We start from the raw sequence: 25,426 nt of genomic DNA, 5'->3' as shown, positions 1-25,426 counted from the left end.
CAACCAGATCCGGTACTGCCAGGCCTGCTAATCTCCCTTACACCCCCAGCCAAATCCGGTACTGCCAGGCCTGCTAATCTCCCATACACCCCCAGCCAGATCCGGTACTGCCAGGCCTGCTAATCTCCCATACACCCCCAGCCAGATCCGGTACTGCCAGGCCTGCTAATCTCCCATACACCCCCAGCCAGATCCGGTACTGCCAGGCCTGCTAATCTTCCATACATCCCCAGCCAGATCTGGTACTGCCAGGCCTGCTAATCTCCCATACACCCCCAGCCAGATCCGGTACTGCCAGGCCTGCTAATCTCCCATACACCCCCAGCCAGATCCTGTACTGTAAGGCCTGCTAATCTCCCATACACCCCCAGCCAGATCCGGTACTGCCAGGCCTGCTAATCTCCCATACACCCCCAGCCAGATCCGGTACTGCCAGGCCTGCTAATCTCCCATACTCCCCCAGCCAGATCCTGTACTGTAAGGCCTGCCAATCTCCCATACACCCCCAGCCAGATCCGGTACTGCCAGGCCTGCTAATCTCCCATACACCCCAGCCAGATCCGGTACTGCCAGGCCTGCTAATCTCCCATATAGCCCCAGACAGATCCAATACTGCCAGGCTTGCTGATCTCCCATACACCCCCAGCCAGATCCAGTACTGCCAGGCCTGCTAATCTCCCATACACCCCCTGCCAGTCTCCCATACGCACTCTGCTATATCCGGTACTGCCAGGCCTGCTAATCTCCCATACACACTCTGCCAGTCTCCCATACACACTCTGCCAGATCCGGTACTGCCAGGCCTGCTAATCTTGCATACACCCCCTGCCAGTCTCCCATACACACTCTGCTATATCCGGTACTGCCAGGCCTGCTAATCTCCCATACACCCCCTGCCAGTCTCCCATACACAATCTGCCAGACCCGGTACTGCCAGGCCTGCTAATCTCCCATACACACTCTGCTATATCCGGTACTGCCAGGCCTGCTAATCTCCCATACACCCCCAGCCAGATCTTGTACTGTAAGGCCTGCTGATCTCCCATACACCCCCAGCCAGATCTGGTACTGCCAGGCCTGCTAATCTCTCATAAACCCCACCGAGATCCAGTACTGCCAGGCTTGCTAATCTCTCATTCACCCTCAGCCAGATCCAGTACTGCCAGACTTGCTAATCTCCCATACACCCCCAGCCAGATCCGGTACTGCCAGGCCTGCTTATCTCCCATACACCCCCAGCCAGATCCGGTACTGCCAGGCCTGCTAATCTCCCATACTCCCCCAGCCAGATCCTGTACTGTAAGGCCTGCCAATCTCCCATACACCCCCAGCCAGATCCGGTACTGCCAGGCCTGCTAATCTCCCATACACCCCCAGCCAGATCCGGTACTGCCAGGCCTGCTAATCTCCCATATAGCCCCAGACAGATCCAGTACTGCCAGGCTTGCTGATCTCCCATACACCCCCAGCCAGATCCAGTACTGCCAGGCCTGCTAATCTCCCATACACCCCCTGCCAGTCTCCCATACGCACTCTGCTATATCCGGTACTGCCAGGCCTGCTAATCTTGCATACACCCCCTGCCAGTCTCCCATACACACTCTGCTATATCCGGTACTGCCAGGCCTGCTAATCTCCCATACACCCCCAGCCAGATCCGGTACTGCCAGGCCTGCTAATCTCCCATACACCCCCAGCCAGATCCGGTACTGCCAGGCCTGCTAATCTCCCATACACCCCCAGCCAGATCCAGTACTGCCAGGCCTGCTAATCTCCCTTACACCCCCAGCCAGATCCAGTACTGCCAGGCCTGCTAATCTCCCATATAGCCCCAGCCAGATCCAGTACTGCCAGGCCTGCCAATCTCTCATAAACCCCCAGACCTGCTACTGTTCCACAAACTCCCTGGAATTTAGAGAACATTTAAAGTGGAATCCCTCTGCGTGGAGCCCATATGGAGTTTGTAAGACACACCACTCCCTGGTCACCCCTAAGCAGATCACGCTCAGGTGTAGCCAGTCAGTACTCTGGATTGATTTGCGTTTACAGGTAGGTAGTTTACAGGTAGAATGACTCTGAGCCTGCTGAGAGCTAATGTAATCTACAAGGGTTAAATAGGTCACCACTAGGTCTCGGACAGGTGAATGACCTGCTTGAAAACAGAAAACATTCCATGAAAGACAAGGTTGTGGAGACACAGACGCAGGTCAACTAGTGTCTTCCCTCAGGGAGAGCCTGCCATTGTCTGCAGCAATGTAAGCAAAGATAATAAACATGGCTAACGCTACACAAATATTAGGACTGAGATAAACCTCTTCACAAAGACATCTCCAAATTGTCTAAATCCCTCACATTAAAGATGGGTCTATCCCAGGACGGACGCAGTCAGTACAGGTCTATCCCAGGACGGACGCAGTCAGTACGGGTCTATCCCAGGACGGACGCAGTCAGTACGGGTCTATCCCAGGACGGACGCAGTCAGTATGGGTCCATCCCAGGGTGGACGCAGTCAGTATGGGTCTATCCCAGCGTGGACGCAGTCAGTATGGGTCTATCCCAGGGTGGACGCAGTCAGTATGGGTCTATCCCAGGGTGGACGCAGTCAGTATAGGTCTATCCCAGGGTGGACGCAGTCAGTACCCCATGTCCATCTCTCTATTATCAAAGTCTGAGTTACATTAAGCCACAGCCCCCACCCAGTATGTACCTTTCTTGCCCTCAGTAGCCCTCAGCACTGCCAGGTACAGGTTGTCCTCCGAGCTGGTTCTCTGGCGGAAGTTTCCCTCCTCATGGGAAGGCAGAGCAGCATTGGTGCGGTACCTCTGCTGATCCATGAAGCTTACAATCCAACTTTCTCAAACTTTTTTCCCCAGAAGAGAGCGTTTCTGTGCTCCCTTGTCTTGGTATTTCCTCTGTGTGAGATCTGTCTCGTCCGCTCTGCTTTCTCTAGCTCTCTGTCCCACACTTCCCTCCTCTAGGACTCTTCCCCCTGATTGCCTGCAGGCTAAGCAATTCCAAGCCTGCCCTGTCTGATCCTGCCCTGCCCAGGGCCCTCCCTTTTCCGAGGTGTGTGTCAATGAGCCACACTTCAAGGTGTGCCTGTGTGACCCTCCCTAACAGCACCGCTGGGTGATCCCCCACCTCCTATTACTCACAGCTTCATCAGAGCAACAGGAAACCTCAAAATAATCTGAGCTCCCACTGCAGGTCCACTGCATTCTCAACATAATAGCTCCACAGCCTCAGAAAGCTGGGTATAATAGAGAGACTGCTGAGAGAGGGGAGAGAGAGAGAGAGAGAGAGAGAGAGAGAGAGAGAGACTGCTGGGAGAGGGTACCTACACAGAGAGAGAGAGAGAGAGAGAGAGAGAGACTGCTGGGAGAGGGTACCTACAGAGAGAGAGACACTGCTGGGAGAGGGTACCTACAGACAGAGAGAGAGAGAGAGACACTGCTGGGAGAGGGTATCTACAGAGAGAGAGATACTGCTGGGAGAGGGTATCGAGAGAGAGAGAGACAGAGAGAGAGAGAGAGAGAGAGAGAGAGATACTGCTGGGAGAGGGTATCGAGAGAGAGAGAGACAGAGAGAGAGAGAGAGATACTGCTGGGAGAGGGTATCGAGAGAGAGAGAGAGAGAGACTGCTGGGAGAGGGTATCTACAGAGAGAGAGAGAGAGACTGCTGGGAGAGGGTATCTACAGAGAGAGAGACTGCTGGGAGAGGGTACCTACAGAGAGAGAGACTGCTGGGAGAGGGTACCTACAGAGAGAGAGACTGCTGGGAGAGGGTACCTACAGAGAGAGAGATTGATGGGAGAGGGTACCTACAGAGAGAGAGATTGATGGGAGAGGGTACCTACAGAGAGAGAGATTGCTGGGAGAGGGTACCTACAGAGAGAGACAGACTGCTGGGAGAGGGTATCTACAGAGAGACAGACTGCTGGGAGAGGATATCTACAGAGAGAGACAGACTGCTGGGAGAGGATATCTACAGAGAGAGACAGACTGCTGGGAGAGGATATCTACAGAGAGAGAGAGACTGCTGGGAGAGGGTATCTACAGAGAGAGAGAGAGAGACTGCTGGGAGAGGGTATCTACAGAGAGAGAGACTGCTGGGAGAGGGTACCTACAGAGAGAGAGACTGCTGGGAGAGGGTACCTACAGAGAGAGAGACTGCTGGGAGAGGGTACCTACAGAGAGAGAGATTGATGGGAGAGGGTACCTACAGAGAGAGAGATTGATGGGAGAGGGTACCTACAGAGAGAGAGATTGCTGGGAGAGGGTACCTACAGAGAGAGACAGACTGCTGGGAGAGGGTATCTACAGAGAGACAGACTGCTGGGAGAGGATATCTACAGAGAGAGACAGACTGCTGGGAGAGGATATCTACACAGAGAGACTGCTAGAAGAGGATAACGACAGACACACATTGCTAAGAGATGATGGCACTTGAGCCCCTATCCTCTGCGGAGCCCCCTCCACAGCCCCTATCCTCTGCGGAGCCCCCTCCACAGCCCCTATCCTCTGCGGAGCCCCCTCCACAGCCCCTATCCTCTGCGGAGCCCCCTCCACAGCCCCTATCCTCTGCGGAGCCCCCTCCACAGCCCCTATCCTCTGCGGAGCCCCCTCCACAGCCCCTATCCTCTGCGGAGCCCCCTCCACAGCCCCTATCCTCTGCGGAGCCCCCTCCACAGCCCCTATCCTCTGCGGAGCCCCCTCCACAGCCCCTATCCTCTGCGGAGCCCCCTCCACAGCCCCTATCCTCTGCGGAGCCCCCTCCACAGCCCCTATCCTCTGCGGAGCCCCCTCCACAGCCCCTATCCTCTGCGGAGCCCCCTCCACAGCCCCTATCCTCTGCGGAGCCCCCTCCACAGCCCCTATCCTCTGCGGAGCCCCCTCCACAGCCCCTATCCTCTGCGGAGCCCCCTCCACAGCCCCTATCCTCTGCGGAGCCCCCTCCACAGCCCCTATCCTCTGCGGAGCCCCCTCCACAGCCCCTATCCTCTGCGGAGCCCCCTCCACAGCCCCTATCCTCTGCGGAGCCCCCTCCACAGCCCCTATCCTCTGCGGAGCCCCCTCCACAGCCCCTATCCTCTGCGGAGCCCCCTCCACAGCCCCTATCCTCTGCGGAGCCCCCTCCACAGCCCCTATCCTCTGCGGAGCCCCCTCCACAGCCCCTATCCTCTGCGGAGCCCCCTCCACAGCCCCTATCCTCTGCGGAGCCCCTTCCACAGCCCCTATCCTCTGCGGAGCCCCCTCCACAGCCCCTATCCTCTGCGGAGCCCCTTCCACAGCCCCTATCCTCTGCGGAGCCCCCTCCACAGCCCCTATCCTCTGCGGAGCCCCCTCCACGGCCCCTATCCTCTGCGGAGCCCCCTCCACGGCCCCTATCCTCTGCGGAGCCCCCTCCACGGCCCCTATCCTCTGCGGAGCCCCTTCCACAGCCCCTATCCTCTGCTGAGCCCCTTCCACAGCCCCTATCCTCTGCTGAGCCCCTTCCACAGCCCCTATCCGCAGCCCTTTCCACAGCCCCTATCCTCTGCGAAGCCCCTTCCACAGCCCCTATCCTCTGCAGAGCCCCTTCCACAGCCCCTATCCTCTGCAGAGCCCCTTCCACAGCCCCTATCCTCTGCAGAGCCCCTTCCACAGCCCCTATCCTCTGCAGAGCCCCTTCCACAGCCCCTATCCTCTGCAGAGCCCCTTCCACAGCCCCTATCCTCTGCAGAGCCCCTTCCACAGCCCCTATCCTCTGCAGAGCCCCTTCCACAGCCCCAATCCTCTGCGGAGCCCCTTCCACAGCCCCAATCCTCTGCGGAGCCCCTTCCACAGCCCCAATCCTCTGCGGAGCCCCTTCCACAGCCCCAATCCTCTGCGGAGCCCCTTCCACAGCCCCAATCCTCTGCGGAGCCCCTTCCACAGCCCCAATCCTCTGCGGAGCCCCCTCCACAGCCCCAATCCTCTGCGGAGCCCCTTCCACAGCCCCTATCCTCTGCTGAGCCCCTTCCACAGCCCCTATCCGCAGCCCTTTCCACAGCCCCTATCCTCTGCGAAGCCCCTTCCACAGCCCCTATCCTCTGCAGAGCCCCTTCCACAGCCCCTATCCTCTGCAGAGCCCCTTCCACAGCCCCAATCCTCTGCGGAGCCCCTTCCACAGCCCCAATCCTCTGCAGAGCCCCTTCCACAGCCCCAATCCTCTGCGGAGCCCCTTCCACAGCCCCAATCCTCTGCGGAGCCCCTTCCACAGCCCCAATCCTCTGCGGAGCCCCTTCCACAGCCCCTATCCTCTGCAGAGCCCCTTCCACAGCCCCTATCCTCTGCAGAGCCCCTTCCACAGCCCCTATCCTCTGCAGAGCCCCTTCCACAGCCCCTATCCTCTGCAGAGCCCCTTCCACAGCCCCTATCCTCTGCAGAGCCCCTTCCACAGCCCCTATCCTCTGCAGAGCCCCTTCCACAGCCCCTATCCTCTGCAGAGCCCCTTCCACAGCCCCAATCCTCTGCGGAGCCCCTTCCACAGCCCCAATCCTCTGCGGAGCCCCTTCCACAGCCCCAATCCTCTGCGGAGCCCCTTCCACAGCCCCAATCCTCTGCGGAGCCCCTTCCACAGCCCCAATCCTCTGCGGAGCCCCCTCCACAGCCCCAATCCTCTGCGGAGCCCCTTCCACAGCCCCTATCCTCTGCTGAGCCCCTTCCACAGCCCCTATCCGCAGCCCTTTCCACAGCCCCTATCCTCTGCGAAGCCCCTTCCACAGCCCCTATCCTCTGCAGAGCCCCTTCCACAGCCCCTATCCTCTGCAGAGCCCCTTCCACAGCCCCAATCCTCTGCGGAGCCCCTTCCACAGCCCCAATCCTCTGCAGAGCCCCTTCCACAGCCCCAATCCTCTGCGGAGCCCCTTCCACAGCCCCAATCCTCTGCGGAGCCCCTTCCACAGCCCCAATCCTCTGCGGAGCCCCTTCCACAGCCCCAATCCTCTGCGGAGCCCCTTCCACAGCCCCAATCCTCTGCGGAGCCCCTTCCACAGCCCCAATCCTCTGCGGAGCCCCTTCCACAGCCCCAATCCTCTGCGGAGCCCCTTCCACAGCCCCAATCCTCTGCGGAGCCCCTTCCACAGCCCCAATCCTCTGCGGAGCCCCCTCCACAGCCCCAATCCTCTGCGGAGCCCCTTCCACAGCCCCAATCCTCTGCGGAGCCCCTTCCACAGCCCCAATCCTCTGCGGAGCCCCTTCCACAGCCCCTATCCTCTGCGGAGCCCCTTCCACAGCCCCTATCCTCTGCGGAGCCCCTTCCACAGCCCCTATCCTCTGTGGAGCCCCTTCCACAGCCCCTATCCTCTGTGGAGCCCCTTCCACAGCCCCTATCCTCTGTGGAGCCCCTTCCACAGCCCCTATCCTCTGTGGAGCCCCTTCCACAGCCCCTATCCTCTGTGGAGCCCCTTCCACAGCCCCTATCCTCTGTGGAGCCCCTTCCACAGCCCCTATCCTCTGTGGAGCCCCTTCCACAGCCCCTATCCTCTGTGGAGCCCCTTCCACAGCCCCTATCCTCTGTGGAGCCCCTTCCACAGCCCCTATCCTCTGTGGAGCCCCTTCCACAGCCCCTATCCTCTGTGGAGCCCCTTCCACAGCCCCTATCCTCTGTGGAGCCCCTTCCACAGCCCCTATCCTCTGTGGAGCCCCTTCCACAGCCCCTATCCTCTGTGGAGCCCCTTCCACAGCCCCTATCCTCTGTGGAGCCCCTTCCACAGCCCCTATCCTCTGTGGAGCCCCTTCCACAGCCCCTATCCTCTGTGGAGCCCCTTCCACAGCCCCTATCCTCTGTGGAGCCCCTTCCACAGCCCCTATCCTCTGTGGAGCCCCTTCCACAGCCCCTATCCTCTGTGGAGCCCCTTCCACAGCCCCTATCCTCTGTGGAGCCCCTTCCACAGCCCCTATCCTCTGTGGAGCCCCTTCCACAGCCCCTATCCTCTGTGGAGCCCCTTCCACAGCCCCTATCCTCTGTGGAGCCCCTTCCACAGCCCCTATCCTCTGTGGAGCCCCTTCCACAGCCCCTATCCTCTGTGGAGCCCCTTCCACAGCCCCTATCCTCTGTGGAGCCCCTTCCACAGCCCCTATCCTCTGTGGAGCCCCTTCCACAGCCCCTATCCTCTGTGGAGCCCCTTCCACAGCCCCTATCCTCTGTGGAGCCCCTTCCACAGCCCCTATCCTCTGTGGAGCCCCTTCCACAGCCCCTATCCTCTGTGGAGCCCCTTCCACAGCCCCTATCCTCTGTGGAGCCCCTTCCACAGCCCCTATCCTCTGTGGAGCCCCTTCCACAGCCCCTATCCTCTGTGGAGCCCCTTCCACAGCCCCTATCCTCTGTGGAGCCCCTTCCACAGCCCCTATCCTCTGTGGAGCCCCTTCCACAGCCCCTATCCTCTGTGGAGCCCCTTCCACAGCCCCTATCCTCTGTGGAGCCCCTTCCACAGCCCCTATCCTCTGCGGAGCCCCTTCCACAGCCCCTATACTCTTCTAAGCACCCCCGCAGCTTCTATACTTTTCTAAGCGCCCCCAGTCCCTATAAGTGCCCCCCCTCGCAGCCCCTATACTCTTCAAAGCGCCTATACTCTTCAAAGCACCCCCCCCTCGCAGCCCCTATACTCTTCAAAGCGCCCCCCCCTCGCAGCCCCTATACTCTTCAAAGCGCCCCCCTCGCAGCCCCTATACTCTTCAAAGCGCCCCCCTCGCAGCCCCTATACTCTTCAAAGCGCCCCCCCCCTCGCAGCCCCTATACTCTTCAAAGCGCCCCCCCTCGCAGCCCCTATACTCTTCAAAGCGCCCCCCCTCGCAGCCCCTATACTCTTCGAAGCTCCCCTCAGCCACTATACTGTTCATAGCGCCCCCACAGCCACTATACTGATCATAGCGCCCCCACAGCCACTATACTGTTCATAGCGCCCCCACAGCCACTATACTGTTCATAGCGCCCCCACAGCCCCTATCCCCCCCAAACAGCATCTTTTCACCCCCATGAGCCAGAGACATACTCCTGCCAAGGTTCAGTGAATCCTTACTCAGACTGCGTAGACATGTACTGTATATTAAACACAGGGTCACATAGAGAAGGAAGGAGGAGTACCCCCCCCCCGTGTGTACCCCTGAGAGCTCAATGCCTGGCCTCTACCACGCAGGATGGGCTGAGCAGCATTCCTGTAACAACTGGCTAAATATCTCCCAGCTACACATTCCTGCCTCGCATAGCACTTAACCCTTACCTGCACCCCACCCTTTACATGTGCCCCACCCCGATCACAGCAGCTGCAACCACGCATGGAATAGCGCGTCTTCCCGTGCCATTATAACTTTACTGCACTCCACTGTGCTAGACGGTGCACTGCTCTGTACATACTACTTTGCACTGCATATAACATGGTTCTGTAGTGGTTAGCTCTGCACACTGCATTATGTTGCAATGCTCTGCACACTGCTGTGGGACAAATTCCTACAAGGGGGTACCTCTGATTCATCTGATGGCCAACATGGGCCTAGGTCTGAGCAGGACAGGTCAACCACCGCACTCCGGTGCAAGGCTCTGCATACCATATATTGGTTTAGTGGCTGTGTAATGAGCATTACTAATAATAAGCTGGTCAGACATGTCTTGTGATGGAGCTACAGGGGCAGGAGGGCGTTATACTGTTTATTAATATAGAATGCAGTATCAGATAAGAGACTGGGTCCCACCCAGACATCCTGCTGCTACCTGCTCTATAAACACGCTCTCTCATTCCCAGGCACTCACAAACCACACTAAAACCAGTCAGACAGACAGGCAGGGGTTATCATGCATATATATATATATCTTATCAGGGTATGGTTACCATCAAGATATAGTTACTACCAGGGATATGGTTATTATGTAGATATAGTTACTACCAGGGATATGGTTATTATGTAGATATAGTTACTACCAGGGATATGGTTATTATGTAGATATAGTTACTACCAGGGATATGGTTATTATGTAGATATAGTTACTACCAGGGATATGGTTATTATGTAGATATAGTTACTACCAGGGATATGGTTATTATGTAGATATAGTTACTACCAGGGATATGGTTATTATGTAGATATAGTTACTACCAGGGGTATGGTTATTATGTAGATATAGTTACTACCAGGGGTATGGTTATTATGTAGATATAGTTACTACCAGGGGTATGGTTATTATGTAGATATAGTTACTACCAGGGATATGGTTATTATGTAGATATAGTTACTACCAGGGGTATGGTTATTATGTAGATATAGTTACTACCAGGGATATGGTTATTATGTAGATATAGTTACTACCAGGGATATGGTTATTATGTAGATATAGTTACTACCAGGGGTATGGTTATTATGTAGATATAGTTACTACCAGGGATATGGTTATTATGTAGATATAGTTACTACCAGGGATATGGTTATTATGTAGATATAGTTACTACCAGGGATATGGTTATTATGTAGATATAGTTACTACCAGGGATATGGTTATTATGTAGATATAGTTACTACCAGGGGTATGGTTATTATGTAGATATAGTTACTACCAGGGATATGGTTATTATGTAGATATAGTTACTACCAGGGATATGGTTATTATGTAGATATAGTTACTACCAGGAGTATGGTTATTATGTAGATATAGTTACTACCAGGGGTATGGTTATCATCAATATATAGTTATTACAAGGGGTATGGTTATCATCACGATATAATTACTACCAGGGGGTATGGTTATCAGTATATAGTTAGTACAAATTTGGTTATTTGGAATGCACCCTGCTTTACAAGAGGTGAGGGAAGAGGTATATCGTGACTGTGCTGGGTACAGATTTGGTTATCGGGAATGTAAGGACACAGCACCCTGCTTTACACGAGGTGAGGGAAGAGGTATATCGTGACTGTGCTGGGTACAGATTTGGTTATCGGGAATGTAAGGACACAGCACCCTGCTTTACACGAGGTGAGGGAAGAGGTATATCGTGACTGTGCTGGGTACAGATTTGGTTATCGGGAATGTAAGGACACACAGCACCCTGCTTTACACGAGGTGAGGGAAGAGGTATATCGTGACTGTGCTGGGTACAGATTTGGTTATCGGGAATGTAAGGACACACAGCACCCTGCTTTACACGAGGTGAGGGAAGAGGTATATCGTGACTGTGCTGGGTACAGATTTGGTTATCGGGAATGTAAGGACACAGCACCCTGTGACAGGGTGTGTCACCACTCATTTTGCAGTATAAGTGATCCCTCGGGCCAGAGAAATCCTCTCACTGCACGGTGACTCAATATCACACAGGAAATCACGCCTTCTGCAGCCAGCACCACACAAACACTGGGCGTAATCCAAGAGAGTCAGCTCTTCTGCTTAGCCGTCTATCCATATACGCAGGGGCCAAGCTTCCTATTAATGGATATAGTTACAAGGCAGACGGCAGTAAAATAATAGAAAGTCTGCTCCCCCTAAAGTAACTGCACAATATCCCATATTGTATCATCTGAATGTATTGTGGAATTCTGTATAAAAGGACAAAAAAAACCTAAACAGTAAAAGTTGAGCTGTTGTCATGGAAATTATTAAAACGCTCTAGCTGATTGCTCTGTACTTTGATTTATAGTGACTTGTATGGAGGACAAAGTGAGTGGTTTATGTCAGTATAGTTCATGCAGTGTACAATATGTACAGTGTGCGTGTAATGTATATAGTGTGTGCATGCAGTGTGCGTGTAATGTATATAGTGTGTGCATGCAGTGTGCGTGTAATGTATATAGTGTGTGCATGCAGTGTGCGTGTAATGTATACAGTGTGCGTGTAATGTATACAGTGTGTGCATGCAGTGTGCGTGTAATGTATATAGTGTGTGCATGCAGTGTGCGTGTAATGTATATAGTGTGTGCATGCAGTGTTTGTATATAGTGTAGAGGGTTTGTATATATTGTATAGTGTTTGTACTGTCATAGCACAGACTGCTGGGAAAGCTTGATCATAATACCTCCCTCCCCCATAACCTTAACCCTTCACAATCAATGACCCTTTAAATTACCAATACCCAACAACCTCCACTCTCATCACTGTCACATTATGTTTCTCCTCCACACAGCTTCATTCTAATATACTATGAGGATGGGACGGTTCCTTTGTGTACTCCCTCCCTTGGCCCAGGTGTATACAGATAAATCTCACGCCCCACACCCTGGTCTGTCTCCGTCAGCAGAGAAAGTACATTCCTGACAACACATCGACCAAACTTCCAGATTTCATCACCATCAGGGAGGTGGCGAAATCCATCACTTATTGATCATATCCTATGGTCTTCACAGAAGCACCCAGCCCCTACCCACACCCTGATACAAGTTGGTATCCAATCACCTACTTGTAGAATTAGCCACATACACCAGTATGTCCCTATCCAAAACTACAATTATAGCACTATATCATGCCCCCATACAACTATATATAGCTCTATACTGCAACTATTCCTCTACTATATGCCTACACTTCTATACTGCAACTACACCTTTATACTATATTCATACACCTCTATACTACAACTGTACCCCTATATCCCTACACCTCTATACTGTAACTATACCCCTATATCCCTACACCTCTATACTGTAACTATACCCCTATATCCCTACACCTCTATACTGTAACTATACCCCTATATCCCTACACCTCTATACTGTAACTATACCCCTATATCCTACACCTCTATACTGTAACTATACCCTATATCCTTACACCTCTATACTGTAACTATACCCCTATATCCCTACACCTCTATACTGTAACTATACCCCTATATCCTACACCTCTATACTGTAACTATACCCCTATATCCTTACACCTCTATACTGTAACTATACCCCTATATCCTACACCTCTATACTGTAACCATACCCCTATATCCTACACCTCTATACTGTAACTATACCCTATATCCTTACACCTTTATACTGTAACTATACCCCTATATCCTTACACCTCTATACTGTAACTATACCCCTATATCCTACACCTCTATACTGTAACTATACCCCTATATCCTACACCTCTATACTGTAACTATACCCCTATATCCTTGCACCTCTATACTGTAACTATACCCCTATATCCTTACACCTCTATACTGTAACTATACCCATATATCCTAACACCTCTATACTGTAACTATACCCCTATATCCTTGCACCTCTATACTGTAACTATACCCCTATATCCTACACCTCTATACTGTAACTATACCCCTATATCCTTGCACCTCTATACTGTAACTATACCCCTATATCCTACACCTCTATACTGTAACTATACCCATATATCCTTACACCTCTATACTGTAACTATACCCCTATATCCTACACCTCTATACTGTAACTATACCCCTATATCCTACACCTCTATACTGTAACTATACCCATATATCCTACACCTCTATACTGTAACTATACCCATATATCCTTACACCTCTATACTGTAACTATACCCCTATATCCTACACCTCTATACTGTAACTATACCCCTATATCCTTGCACCTCTATACTGTAACTATACCCCTATATCCTACACCTCTATACTGTAACTATACCCATATATCCTTACACATCTATACTGTAACTATACCCCTATATCCTACACCTCTATACTGTAACTATACCCCTATATCCTTGCACCTCTATACTGTAACTATACCCCTATATCCTACACCTCTATACTGTAACTATACCCATATATCCTTACACCTCTATACTGTAACTATACCCCTATATCCTACACCTCTATACTGTAACTATACCCCTATATCCTACACCTCTATACTGTAACTATACCCTATATCCTACACCTCTATACTGTAACTATACCCCTATATCCTTGCACCTCTATACTGTAACTATACCCCTATATCCTTACACCTCTATACTGTAACTATACCCCTATATCCTACACCTCTATACTGTAACTATACCCCTATATCCTACACCTCTATACTGTAACTATACCCATATATCCTACACCTCTATACTGTAACTATACCCCTATATCCTTACACCTCTATACTGTAACTATACCCCTATATCCTACACCTCTATACTGTAACTATACCCCTATATCCTACACCTCTATACTGTAACTATACCCCTATATCCTTACACCTCTATACTGTAACTATACCCCTATGTCCTTACACCTCTATACTGTAACTATACCCCTATGTCCTTACACCTCTATACTGTAACTATACCCCTATATCCTTACACCTCTATACTGTAACTATACCCCTATATCCTTGCACCTCTATACTGTAACTATACCCTATATCCTTGCACCTCTATACTGTAACTATACCCCTATATCCTTGCACCTCTATACTGTAACTATACCTCTATATCCTACACCTCTATACTGTAACTATACCCCTATATCCTTGCACCTCTATACTGTAACTATACCCCTATATCCTTACACCTCTATACTGTAACTATACCCCTATATCCTTACACCTCTATACTGTAACTATACCTCTATATCCTACACCTCTATACTGTAACTATACCCATATATCCTTACACCTCTATACTGTAACTATACCCCTATATCCTTACACCTCTATACTGTAACTATACCCCTATATCCTTACACCTCTATACTGCAACTATACCCCTATATCCTACACCTCTATACTGTAACTATACCCCTATATCCTTGCACCTCTATACTGTAACTATACCCGTATATCCCTACACCTCTATACTGTAACTATACCCCTATATCCCTACACCTCTATACTGTAACTATACCTCTATATCCTACACCTCTATACTGTAACTATACCCCTATATCCTACACCTCTATACTGTAACTATACCCCTATATCCTTACACCTCTATACTGTAACTATACCCATATATCCTAACACCTCTATACTGTAACTATACCCCTATATCCTACACCTCTATACTGTAACTATACCCCTATATCCTTACACCTCTATACTGTAACTATACCCCTATATCCTTACACCTCTATACTGTAACTATACCCCTATATCCTACACCTCTATACTGTAACTATACCCCTATATCCTACACCTCTATACTGTAACTATACCCCTATATCCTACACCTCTATACTGTAACTATACCCCTATATCCTTACACCTCTATACTGTAACTATACCCCTATATCCTTACACCTCTATACTGTAACTATACCCCTATATCCTTGCACCTCTATACTGTAACTATACCCCTATATCCTTACACCTCTATACTGTAACTATACCCCTATATCCTACACCTCTATACTGTAACTATACCCCTATATCCTACACCTCTATACTGTAACTATACCCCTATATCCATACACCTCTATACTGTAACTATACCCCTATGTCCTTACACCTCTATACTGTAACTATACCCCTATGTCCTTACACCTCTATACTGTAACTATACCCCTATATCCTTGCACCTCTATACTGTAACTATACCCCTATATCCTACACCTCTATACTGTAACTATACCCCTATATCCTTACACCTCTATACTGTAACTATACCCCTATATCCTTACACCTCTATACTGTAACTATACCCCTATGTCCTTACACCTCTATACTGTAACTATACCCCTATGTCCTTACACCTCTATACTGTAACTATACCCCTATATCCTTACACCTCTATACTGTAACTATACCCCTATATCCTTGCACCTCTATACTGTAACTATACCCTATATCCTTGCACCTCTATACTGTAACTATACCCCTATATCCTTGCACCTCTATACTGTAACTATACCTCTATATCCTACACCTCTATACTGTAACTATACCCCTATATCCTTGCACCTCTATACTGTAACTATACCCCTATATCCTTACACCTCTATACTGTAACTATACCCCTATATCCTTACACCTCTATACTGTAACTATACCTCTATATCCTACACCTCTATACTGTAACTATACCCATATATCCTTACACCTCTATACTGTAACTATACCCCTATATCCTTACACCTCTATACTGTAACTATACCCCTATATCCTTACACCTCTATACTGCAACTATACCCCTATATCCTACACCTCTATACTGTAACTATACCCCTATATCCTTGCACCTCTATACTGTAACTATACCCGTATATCCCTACACCTCTATACTGTAACTATACCCCTATATCCCTACACCTCTATACTGTAACTATACCTCTATATCCTACACCTCTATACTGTAACTATACCCCTATATCCTACACCTCTATACTGTAACTATACCCCTATATCCTTACACCTCTATACTGTAACTATACCCATATATCCTAACACCTCTATACTGTAACTATACCCCTATATCCTACACCTCTATACTGTAACTATACCCCTATATCCTTACACCTCTATACTGTAACTATACCCCTATGTCCTTACACCTCTATACTGTAACTATACCCCTATGTCCTTACACCTCTATACTGTAACTATACCCCTATATCCTTGCACCTCTATACTGTAACTATACCCCTATATCCTTGCACCTCTATACTGTAACTATACCCTATATCCTTACACCTCTATACTGTAACTATACCCCTATATCCTACACCTCTATACTGTAACTATACCCCTATATCCTTACACCTCTATACTGTAACTATACCCCTATATCCTACACCTCTATACTGTAACTATACCCCTATATCCTACACCTCTATACTGTAACTATACCCCTATGTCCTTACACCTCTATACTGTAACTATACCCCTATATCCTTACACCTCTATACTGTAACTATACCCCTATGTCCTTACACCTCTATACTGTAACTAGACCCCTATATCCTACACCTCTATACTGTAACTATACCCCTATATCCTACACCTCTATACTGTAACTATACCCCTATATCCTTACACCTCTATACTGTAACTATACCCCTATATCCTTACACCTCTATACTGTAACTATACCCCTATGTCCTTACACCTCTATACTGTAACTATACCCCTATGTCCTTACACCTCTATACTGTAACTATACCCCTATATCCTTGCACCTCTATACTGTAACTATACCCCTATATCCTTGCACCTCTATACTGTAACTATACCCTATATCCTTACACCTCTATACTGTAACTATACCCCTATATCCTACACCTCTATACTGTAACTATACCCCTATATCCTTACACCTCTATACTGTAACTATACCCCTATATCCTACACCTCTATACTGTAACTATACCCCTATATCCTACACCTCTATACTGTAACTATACCCCTATATCCTTACACCTCTATACTGTAACTATACCCCTATATCCTACACCTCTATACTGTAACTATACCCCTATATCCTACACCTCTATACTGTAACTATACCTCTATATCCTACACCTCTATACTGTAACTATACCCCTATATCCTTACACCTCTATACTGTAACTATACCCCTATATCCTACACCTCTATACTGTAACTATACCCCTATATCCTTACACCTCTATACTGTAACTATACCCCTATATCCTACACCTCTATACTGTAACTATACCCATATATCCTACACCTCTATACTGTAACTATACCCCTATATCCTTACACCTCTATACTGTAACTATACCCCTATATCCTTACACCTCTATACTGTAACTATACCCCTATATCCTTACACCTCTATACTGTAACTATACCCCTATATCCTTGCACCTCTATACTGTAACTATACCCCTATATCCTTACACCTCTATACTGTAACTATACCCCTATATCCTTGCACCTCTATACTGTAACTATACCCCTATATCCTACACCTCTATACTGTAACTATACCCCTATATCCATACACCTCTATACTGTAACTATACCCCTATGTCCTTACACCTCTATACTGTAACTATACCCCTATATCCATACACCTCTATACTGTAACTATACCCCTATATCCTTACACCTCTATACTGTAACTATACCCCTATATCCTTACACCTCTATACTGTAACTATACCCCTATATCCTTGCACCTCTATACTGTAACTATACCCCTATATCCTTACACCTCTATACTGTAACTATACCCCTATATCCATACACCTCTATACTGTAACTATACCCCTATATCCATACACCTCTATACTGTAACTATACCCCTATATCCTACACCTCTATACTGTAACTATACCCATATATCCTACACCTCTATACTGTAACTATACCCCTATATCCTTACACCTCTATACTGTAACTATACCCCTATATCCTTACACCTCTATACTGTAACTATACCCCTATATCCTACACCTCTATACTGTAACTATACCCCTATATCCTACACCTCTATACTGTAACTATACCCCTATATCCTTACACCTCTATACTGTAACTATACCCCTATATCCTACACCTCTATACTGTAACTATACCCCTATATCCTTACACCTCTATACTGTAACTATACCCCTATATCCTTACACCTCTATACTGTAACTATACCCTATATCCTTACACCTCTATACTGTAACTATACCCCTATATCCTTACACCTCTATACTGTAACTATACCCCTATATCCCTACACCTCTATACTGTAACTATACCCCTATATCCCTACACCTCTATACTGTAACTATACCTCTATATCCTACACCTCTATACTAGAACTATACCCCTATATCCTACACCTCTATACTGTAACTATACCCCTATATCCTACACCTCTATACTGTAACTATACCTCTATATCCTTACACCTCTATACTGTAACTATACCCCTATATCCTTACACCTCTATACTGTAACTATACCCCTATATCCCTACACCTCTATACTGTAACTATACCCCTATATCCCTACACCTCTATACTGTAACTATACCTCTATATCCTACACCTCTATACTGTAACTATACCTCTATATCCTACACCTCTATACTGTAACTATACCCCTATATCCTTACACCTCTATACTGTAACTATACCCCTATATCCTTACACCTCTATACTGTAACTATACCCCTATATCCTTACACCTCTATACTGTAACTATACCCTATATCCTTACACCTCTATACTGTAACTATACCCCTATATCCTTACACCTCTATACTGTAACTATACCCCTATATCCTACACCTCTATACTGTAACTATACCTCTATATCCTACACCTCTATACTGTAACTATACCCCTATATCCTTACACCTCTATACTGTAACTATACCCCTATATCCTACACCTCTATACTGTAACTATACCCCTATATCCTTGCACCTCTATACTGTAACTGGATGATGGATGAGGGCAGATGGATGATTTACATACATATATAAAATAAAAATATGATTTAAAAAAATAAAAATAAAAATTATGTAAAAATCGGATTTCTTTTAATAAAATGCTTTTGGAGAGAAGAAGAAGAAAACAATAAGCCTTCCTTTATTTAATTCTAAAATAGATTATAGTCCAATTCAACATGAAATAGGGATTAGTAACTCAGCACGAAGCGGTCTGTTGACGCAATATTTTACATTATTGGTCATTTAATTCTATTAATCCAAGTTACTGAACTCGTGTCTGCAGACATAACATGCACTCTCTCACAGAAACAGATCTTAACCCCACTGTTATTCTGCCAATCTATGTACACACAATGAATACCTTTCATTGTACAGCACTATACAAATAATAAAATAATAATTTAACCTGTTCTCCAAATACGATTGATTAACCGATAAAACTGGAGACAGTTCAATAATTTCATCATTAAATGATCACTAAAGGCACCAGGTGACTGGAGGTGGAAGGGAGGATAAAGATTACATTTTTTTTTATAATTCGATATATTGTCCCCTAATGCAGTGCCAAGATTATTCGCAGCAGGAGACTACGAAGAAATTATAGAAGACATTACAGACCCTGGTTTCCAACAGTCAGTGTGCAAAGAGCGCCCTCTACAGGGAAACCGACAGACTCTTCACACAGGCACTAAGATATATAGACAGTGTGCACAGTATGAGCCCCTTCACCCCAACCAGAAGTACATCTATTCCACCCCCCCCCCTTTAGCCCAATCATGTTATTCTGCCAATAGCTTGACATCAAAAGGGACAAACCGACGTTCAATATCACAGTGTCTTTATGGCATACCCGAGTCATTAATAATTCAATCATACTCTATAAAACAGTAAGCTTCTCCCAAACTTTCTGTGCAAGACTGCTTTAACTTCCCCAAATCTGAGAAATGTTCACAGCAGGGGAATACAAGGTGTGGCCCCAAGGAGAGCGGTGACACATTACACAGTCAGGGCCAGCACTTCCACATGAAATCTTTCTCGTCAGGAATTGGTATCTAACTGTTGTCCATTTTCACTGAAAACAATGAATTTCTTCTCCCGATCGATCTCCTAGGCACTGCCATCTTAGCGTATCCTGGATGACGTGTACCGCATGGGCTTCATCTGCCCTAACTAGCTCGGACTGTGAAATTTGCGTGCAAGCAAGTTGTACACTTGGGCATTCGCCATTGTCCAAATTTCAAACTGAATTTTGGCTATTCGTTCATTTGCCAAAAAGACAACTTACAGAAATTACATCGAATGAAACAAAAACCGAAGTCTAAGTTTGTTCAGTTTATTACAAGGAGGGAGCTACCGGTTTCCTCACTGTAATATGTAAAAATAAAAGCGAGGAAAGCAGAAAAGAACCGTCAAAAGACCTGCGTAACAAGCTAACGGAACTTTATAAAGATGGAAATGGATATAAAAAGATATCCAAAGCCTTGAAAGTGCCAGACAGTACTGTTCAATCACTTATTAAGAAGTGGAAAATGTGGGTATCTCTTGATACCAAGTCAAGGCCAGGCAGACCAAGAAAGATTTCAGCCACAACTGCCAGAAGAATTAATTGGGATACAAATAAAATCCCACAGGTAACCTCAGTATAAATACAGGCTGCCCAGGAAAAAGACGGTGTTGGTTGTTTCAGGGAGCACAATACGACGATACTTAAACAAAAATGAGCTGCATGGCCAGAAAGAAGCCTTTACTGCGCCAATGCCACAAAAAAGCCAGTTTACAATATGCCCGACAACACCTTGACAGTCTCACAGCTTCTGGCACACTGTAATTTGGAGTGACGAGACCAAAATAGAGCTTTATGGTCACAACTATAAGTGCTATGTTTGGAGAGGGGTAAACCAGGCCTATAGTGAAAAGAATACCATCCCCACTGTGAAATCTCACTGATATTTGGGGAGGAGGGGCCTCTAACGGCACCGGGAATCTTGTGAAAATTGATGGCAAGATGAATGCAGCAGGTTATCAGAAAATACTGTCAGACAATTTGCATTCTTCTGCACGAAGGCTGCGCATGGGATGCTCATGAACTTTCCAGCATGACAATGACCCTAAGTACACGGCCAAGCTGACCCTCCAGCGGTTACAGCAGAAAAAGGTGACGGTTCTGGAGTGGCCATCACCGTCTCCTGACCTTAATATCATAGAGCCACTCTGGGGAGATCTCAAACATGCGGTTTATGCAAGACGACCAAAGACTTTGCATTATTGGAGGCATTTTGCCAAGACGAATGGGCAGCTATACCACCTGCAATAATTAGGGGCATCATAGACAACTATCACAAAAGTCTGCACTCTGTCATTGATGCTAAAAGTTTTTTATTTTTTATTGTGCCATTGTGTTATAACCTACAGTTGAATATGAATCCCATAACAAATAAAAGCAATGTGTTTTGCCAGCTCACTCATGTTTTCTTTAAAACGGTACATGACTGTATCACCAATTTTCCAAGGGTATGCAAACTTTTAAGCACACCTGTTTAGCGCAGCAGATAAATATCTCAGTGACACTGCATAAATGAGATCTCAGAAAACGACTGAAACGGACAATAAACACAGCAATCCGTCCTCTGCACTGATCAACAATAATTTATTAGGAAATAAACCAACACAAAATCAATAACTGTGCCAAAAAAGCTCATTCCTGTTGTCAGGTGGTTTGTTTTGCTCAGTTTATTCTCTCTTCTCTTTATGGTATGTACATGGGTTGAATATTTACAGCTCAGGTCAAATTCCTGTCATTCAAAAAGGGCAGAGAGGGGCCTTTGGGCAGGGGCCCATCGGTTATATGCTTTCCACGATCCCAGGCACACATCTCTGCCCTGCGGCCATCTTGGCCCCTTGGAATGAGTGCATGCCACCTGTTTTGTCAATCACAGGAGCATACCTGTGAGAAGGTAGGAAGGCTGTCTCTAACCTTTACTCCTGCAACGTCTACCTGCCATAAATCAGACAATGTTTATGGGAACGTTTACCCCCCCCCCCCCCCATGTTGGAGCTGTACGTGTGAATGGCACACATGGCTTGGCTTTGCACACACCTTTTTGGCTCTCGGTACTGAGACGGGTCCGGCCAGTCAGCTTTATCCCTGATCAAGTTTAGCAGGTCCTGCAGGATTTAATCTCTTCCTTTACACGGCCTTCAATACCTTGTTTAGAGTAAAATGATAATGGAGGATCCCTGCTGGGAGCCATAAAACATCCAATAAAACTATCAAGACGAGCTCGCGGGAAAGCACAGCTGAACAATAAGAGATGTTAAAAAGATAAATACAAAAGTAAATGATACACCTGGGAAGCCTGAGAGGCCTAATGATGGTTCTACTGCTAAGAATGACTTCACAAAATAGGACACAGCACACAAACCACCCAGCCTCTCTCCGAAGCCATCGCACAACCCCCCCCCGCCTCTCTCCGAAGCCATCGCACAAACCCCCCAGCCTCTCTCCGAAGCCTTCGCACAACCCCCCCCCCCGCCTCTCTCCGAATCCATCGCACAAACCCCCCCCCCCGCCTCTCTCCGAATCCATCGCACAAACCCCCCAGCCTCTCTCCGAAGCCATCGCACAAACCCCCCCCCGCCTCTCTCCGAATCCATCGCACAAACCCCCCAGCCTCTCTCCGAAGCCATCGCTCAAACACCCCCCCCCCGCCTCTCTCCGAATCCATCGCACAAACCCCGCAGCCTCTCTCCGAATCCATCGCACAAACCCCCCCCCCGCCTCTCTCCGAATCCATCGCACAAACCCCCCAGCCTCTCTCCGAAGCCATCGCACAAACCCCCCAGCCTCTCTCCGAAGCCATCGCACAAACACCCCCCCGCCTCTCTCCGAATCCATCGCACAAACACTGCCCCCGCCTCTCTCCGAATCCATCGCACAAACCCCCAGCCTCTCTCCGAAGCCATCGCACAAACACCCCCCCCGCGTCTCTCCGAAGCAATCGCACAAACCCCCCCGCCTCTCTCCGAAGCCTTCGCACAACCCCCCCCCCGCCTCTCTCCGAATCCATCGCACAACCCCCCCCGCCTCTCTCCGAATCCATCGCACAAACCCCCCAGCCTCTCTCCGAAGCCATCGCACAAACCCCCCCCCCGCCTCTCTCCGAATCCATCGCACAAACCCCCCAGCCTCTCTCCGAAGCCATCGCTCAAACACCCCCCCCCGCCTCTCTCCGAAGCCATCGCACAAACACCCCCCCCGCCTCTCTCCGAATCCATCGCACAAACCCCCCAGCCTCTCTCCGAATCCATCGCACAAACCCCGCAGCCTCTCTCCGAATCCATCGCACAAACCCCGCAGCCTCTCTCCGAATCCATCGCACAATCACCCCCCCCCCCGCCTCTCTCCGAATCCATCGCACAAACCCCCCAGCCTCTCTCCGAAGCCATCGCACAAACCCCCCAGCCTCTCTCCGAAGCCATCGCACAAACACCCCCCCGCCTCTCTCCGAATCCATCGCACAAACACTGCCCCCGCCTCTCTCCGAATCCATCGCACAAACCCCCAGCCTCTCTCCGAAGCCATCGCACAAACCCCCCCCCCCGCGTCTCTCCGAAGCAATCGCACAAACCCCCCCGCCTCTCTCCGAATCCATCGCACAAACCCCCCCGCCTCTCTCCGAATCCATCGCACAAACCCCCCCGCCTCTCTCCGAATCCATCGCACAAACCCCCCAGCCTCTCTCCGAAGCCATCGCACAACCCCCCCCCCCCCGCCTCTCCGAATCCATTGCACAAACCCCCCAGCCTCTCTCCAAAGCCATCGCACAAACCCCCCAGCCTCTCTCCAAAGCCATCACACAAACCCCCCAGCCTCTCTCCGAATCCATCGCACAAACCCCCCAGGCCTCTCCGTACACTCAAATAGGCTGCTGTCACAAAGAGTATAAGGGACAATGCACTCTTTAACTCTGCATCACATTCTTAATGTATGGACCAATGTAAAATAAAGATATGATACGGTAAACTATTATCAATATAATATACAGTATATGATGGGGCAGAATATAATACAATATAAAATAAAGTATATTAAATAATACAATACAAAGAATATGATGGGCCATAATATATATTGCAATATATCATAAGTCACAATGTATATTAGATGATTTGTATTATTATTATTAGTAGTAGTATTTATATAGAGCCAACTAATTCCACAGCGCTTTACAATATTATGAAAGGGGGGGAGAGGGAAGGGGTACAATATATGTCAATGTATATTCGAAGATATAACATAATATGGAACAATATGTCACAATGTATATTAGAGGATATATAATAATATGGTACAATATATGTCAATGTATATTAGATGATATATAATGTATAAGATTTGTTATATAATAATTACAGTGCTGGAACATGCACCAGGGAGGCAGGTACCAGGCATCCCATTTAACCAATAAAAACTAACTCAACAGCACATGGGGGAGAAAGTCTTGTCTGGTTCATACATTGAGATGCTGTCTGATACTCCTACTCTCTCTGTGTCCAAGTGAGAAGCATGGAGTACTCACGAAGAATGAAGGCTTGTTGACAAAGACTAAAGGTTTGGTGCCGTAGGGTCAGTGTCCGAGGAAATAAAGGGTTGTGCCCAGGGTCAGTGCAAGGGTTAGTACATAGTATCCATTTATGCCTTAGGCTAGTACAGGGGGCAAGAAAGGGTCAGGACAGGACTGGGACATTGTAGGGTACGGGAAAATATATAAAATGGGGCATTGCAGGCTTATTGTATGGGGCAGTATATTGCCAATTAATAACAGGATGTGGGTACATGGCACAGGGCATCACAGCAATAGTGCAAGAGGCAGGGCTATTGCACAGGGCATCACGGTGATAGTGCAAACGGCAGGGTTATTGCACAGGGTATCCCAGTGATAGTGCAAACGGCAGGGTTATTGCACAGGGTATCCCAGTGAAAGTGCAAACGGCAGGGTTATTGCACAGGGTATCCCAGTGAAAGTGCAAGGGGCAGGGTTGTTGCACAGGGTATCCCAGTGAAAGTGCAAGGGGCAGGGTTGTTGCACA

The 25,426-nt window shown here is 48.3% G+C and overlaps 1 protein-coding gene across 1 annotated transcript in view; it reads right to left on the bottom strand.

The window, feature by feature from the left end:
• The window catches only part of PLEC (plectin), a 556,052-nt gene that overhangs the window by 228,079 nt on the left and 302,547 nt on the right, over positions 1-25,426 (bottom strand). The window lies entirely within an intron of this gene.

This window comes from Pelobates fuscus, chromosome 4 (assembly GCF_036172605.1).
Source record: "Pelobates fuscus isolate aPelFus1 chromosome 4, aPelFus1.pri, whole genome shotgun sequence".
Classification (NCBI taxonomy): Eukaryota; Metazoa; Chordata; class Amphibia; order Anura; family Pelobatidae; genus Pelobates; species Pelobates fuscus.
This window is presented reverse-complemented; position numbering and strand designations above follow the sequence as displayed.